The sequence below is a fragment of the Citrus clementina genome, unplaced genomic scaffold, assembly GCF_000493195.1.
Source record: "Citrus clementina cultivar Clemenules unplaced genomic scaffold, Citrus_clementina_v1.0 scaffold_8, whole genome shotgun sequence".
Lineage (NCBI taxonomy): Eukaryota > Viridiplantae > Streptophyta > Magnoliopsida > Sapindales > Rutaceae > Citrus > Citrus x clementina.
Window position 1 is genome coordinate 15,533,664 of NW_006262022.1, and position 3,577 is coordinate 15,537,240.

Here is a 3,577-nt window from a genome sequence, read left to right on the forward strand (position 1 = left end):
GGGCCATCCCTTCGAGGTAATAACTTAGATTTCCTTCATTCTGAAAATCGTTCCTTGAGCATGTGTAACCACACCCAATCACCGAGTTTTGTTGGCTTGTTTAGCATATTGTTCAGTTCTCCGCTCAATGTTGAACTTCGCCTTCTCATGTATCTGTTTAACAATTTCAGCCTTTTTCTTACCATCTAAGTTAACATGCTCAGAAACAGGTAATGGAATTAAATCTAATGGGGTTAAAGGATTAAAACCATAAACAATTTCAAACGGTGAATACTTAGTAGCAAAATGAACGGAACGATCATAAGCAAACTCAACAAGTGGTAAAAAAATCTTCCCTTGTCTTTGAAAATGTGCTATCTTTGAAAATCTATCTACAACCACAAAAATTGAGTCTTTCCCTTGTCTAGGCCTCGGTAAACCTAGTACAAAATCCATCGAAGTATCAGTCCAAGGTGCACTAGGTATTGGCAAAGGGGTGTATAAGCCATAAGGTTGCACTTTTGATTTGGCTTGCCTACAAGTGACACCTCTACCACAAAGTCTTTCAACATCTCGTTTCATATGTGACCAATAGAAGTGTTCCTATAAAACTGCTAGAGTCTTTACAGCTCCAAAATGCCCCATTAACCCTCCTTCATGGGATTCTCTCATTAACAAATCTCTCAAAGAATAGTTAGGCACACACAATTTATTATCCCGAAATAAATAGCCATCATGCCTAAAGTATTTACCGACTACGATCTTTTACAAGCTTGGTATTCAACACTAAAATCATGGTCATCAGCATACAATTCTTTAATATGTTCAAAACCAAGTAGTTTAGCATTAAGTGTTGAGATTAAGACATACCCGCGGGAAAGGGCATCTGCAACAATGTTTTCCTTACCTTGCTTGTAACGAATGACATATGGAAATGTCTCAATGAATTCTACCCATCGAGCATGCCTCTTATTCAGCTTGTGCTGGCCTTTAAGGTGTTTTAAGGACTCATGATCGGTGTGAATCACAAACTCCTTAGGCCATAGGTAGTGCTACCATGTTTCTAACGCTTGAACCAACGCATACAACTCCTTATCGTAAGTAGGGTAGTTTAAGGCTGCCCCACTCAACTTTTCACTAAAGTAAGCAATTGGTCGTCCTTCCTGCATTAGGACTGCGCCAATAACAATACCTGAGGCATCGCATTCAATTTCAAATGTTTTATTAAAGTTAGGCAAAGACAATAAAGGAGCATTGGTCAGCTTTTGCTTGATTATTTAAAATGCCTTCTCTTGTGCTTCTCCCCACTTGAATCCAATATCTTTTTTTATTACTTCAGTAAGCGGTGTGGGTAATGTTCTAAAGTCTTTCACAAATCGTCAATAGAAACTAGCAAGCCCATGAAAGCTTCTCACATTACTTGTACTTGTGGGACTCGACCACTCTTGGATTGCACGTACCTTTTCCTCATCAACCTGTATACCCTGTGCACTCACAACAAATCCTAGGAATACAAGTTTCTCAGTGCAAAAATTACACTTCTTCAGGTTAGCAAACAACAGATTTCAAATGTACTACATGATCATTTATGTTTTTGCTATAAATGAGGATATCATCAAAATAAACAACAACAAACTTGCCAATAAAAGCTCGCAAGACATGATTCATAAGTCTCATAAAAGTGCTCGGGGCATTAATTAGACCAAAAGGCATGACTAACCATTCATACAAACCATATTTTGTTTTAAAAGAAGTTTTCCATTCAACTCCTTCTTTCATTCTAATATGATGATATCCACTTTTCAAATCTATTTTGGAAAATACACAAGACCCGTGTAATTAATCAAGCATGTCATCTAGCCTAGGAATGAGATGTCGATAATTTACCGTTATGTTGTTGATGGCTCGACAATCAACACACATCCTCCACGTCCCATCCTTCTTAGGAACTAATAAAATAGGAACTGTACATGGACTCATGCTTTCTCTCACGTGCCCTTTTTCTATTAATTCATTAAGCTACCTTTGAAGTTCCTTGGTCTCCTTTGGATTGCTCCTATAGGCTGGTCTATTCGGAATGGCTGCACCAGCCATAAAATCAATCTGATGCTCAATCCCTCGGATTGGAGGTAAACCATGTGGTGTTTCCTCAGGAAAGACATCCTCATACTTTTGCAAAAGAGAAGTAATAGAACTAGGCAAAGTAGGGCCAAATTCGTTAGTGTTTAAAAATGCCTCTTTATACAAAAGTACAATCATCGGCTGATGTAAAAACAACGCTTTTTTTATCTCACTCACTCTTGCGTAGAAATTCTTTTGTTTTCCCTCTAATTTTCGCTCAATGGCAGTATTTTGCTTTGGTTTTTCTCTCACATTTTTCTCAACCTCTTTTTGAATTTCACTCTCGTTTTCTCTCCTTTTCTTTTCCTCACTCTCTCTCTGTAGGCTCACTTGGTCTCCATAAACCTGCTTTGGTGTCAATGGAACAAGAGTGATGTTGCGTTGATTAAATACAAATGAGTATTTGTTGGTGAAGCCATCATGTTTCACACGTCTGTCGAATTGCCAAGGCCGCCCAAGTAACAAGTGTCCAGCCTGCATTGGCACTACATCACAAAGCACCTTATCTTCATACTTGCCAATTCAAAAGGTCACTAGTACCTGCTTGTTCACTTTCACCTCTCCATTGTCATTTAACCACTGTAATTTGTATGGCCGTAGGTGTTTAAGTGTCGGAAGCCCTAACTTCTCTACCATGATAGTACTAGCAACATTAGTACAACTTCCACCATCAATAATCATACTACATACTTTGTCTTGAACATAGTACCTAGTATGGAAAATGTTTTCCCGTTGTGCTGCTTCGTCTTCCTTTACTTGCACACTCAAAGCTCTTACGCTACTAAAGTCAATTCCCTAGGGGCTATATACTCTTCATCTTCGACATCCTCTAATGGTGGTATCTCATTCTCTTTTATTCACACATTCACTTGCGATATGCCCCCTGCCTTGACATTTAAAACACTTAATGTCATGATTCCTAATAGTATGAGTTACGGTGTTACCTTGTGTATTGTGCTTGAAGGGCTCGGATCTTAGCTTAGGTGTAGTAGATGCTTGTGGCCTCTCGTCTCGTTTCACATAGCTCGGCTTCCAAAGAGTGGAACTCGAGTTTGGGGCTGCACGAGTATTACCCATCCTCTTGAGTTGCTGCTCAATCTTGATGGCTTTGTGGACTATTTCCTCAATCTCCACATAATGTTGCAACTCAACCTTATCTGCAATCTCCCGATTAAGTCCATTTAAAAATCGTGCCATGGTAGCTTCTCTATCCTCCTCCACATTTGCTCTAATCATGGCAATCTCCATTTCTTTATAATAATCCTCAACGCTTCAGCTACCCTGTGTAAGACGTTGTAATTTTTGGTCGATAATAGTGGTTAGGTACAAAATGCTTTCTCATCAATGATTTCATTTCATCCCATGACTCAATTGGACGTTCCTTATTTCGCCTCCTACTTATAACAAGCTGATCCCACCAAGTAATGGTATAGTCAGAAAACTCAATCATAGCCAATTTTACATTTTTTTACCTCTG

At 38.9% G+C, this 3,577-nt stretch overlaps 1 pseudogene; it reads right to left on the minus strand.

The window, feature by feature from the left end:
* Nucleotides 1-582: 582 nt before the first annotated feature.
* LOC112096398 lies at nucleotides 583-3,348 on the minus strand (annotated as a pseudogene).
* Nucleotides 3,349-3,577: the final 229 nt, after the last annotated feature.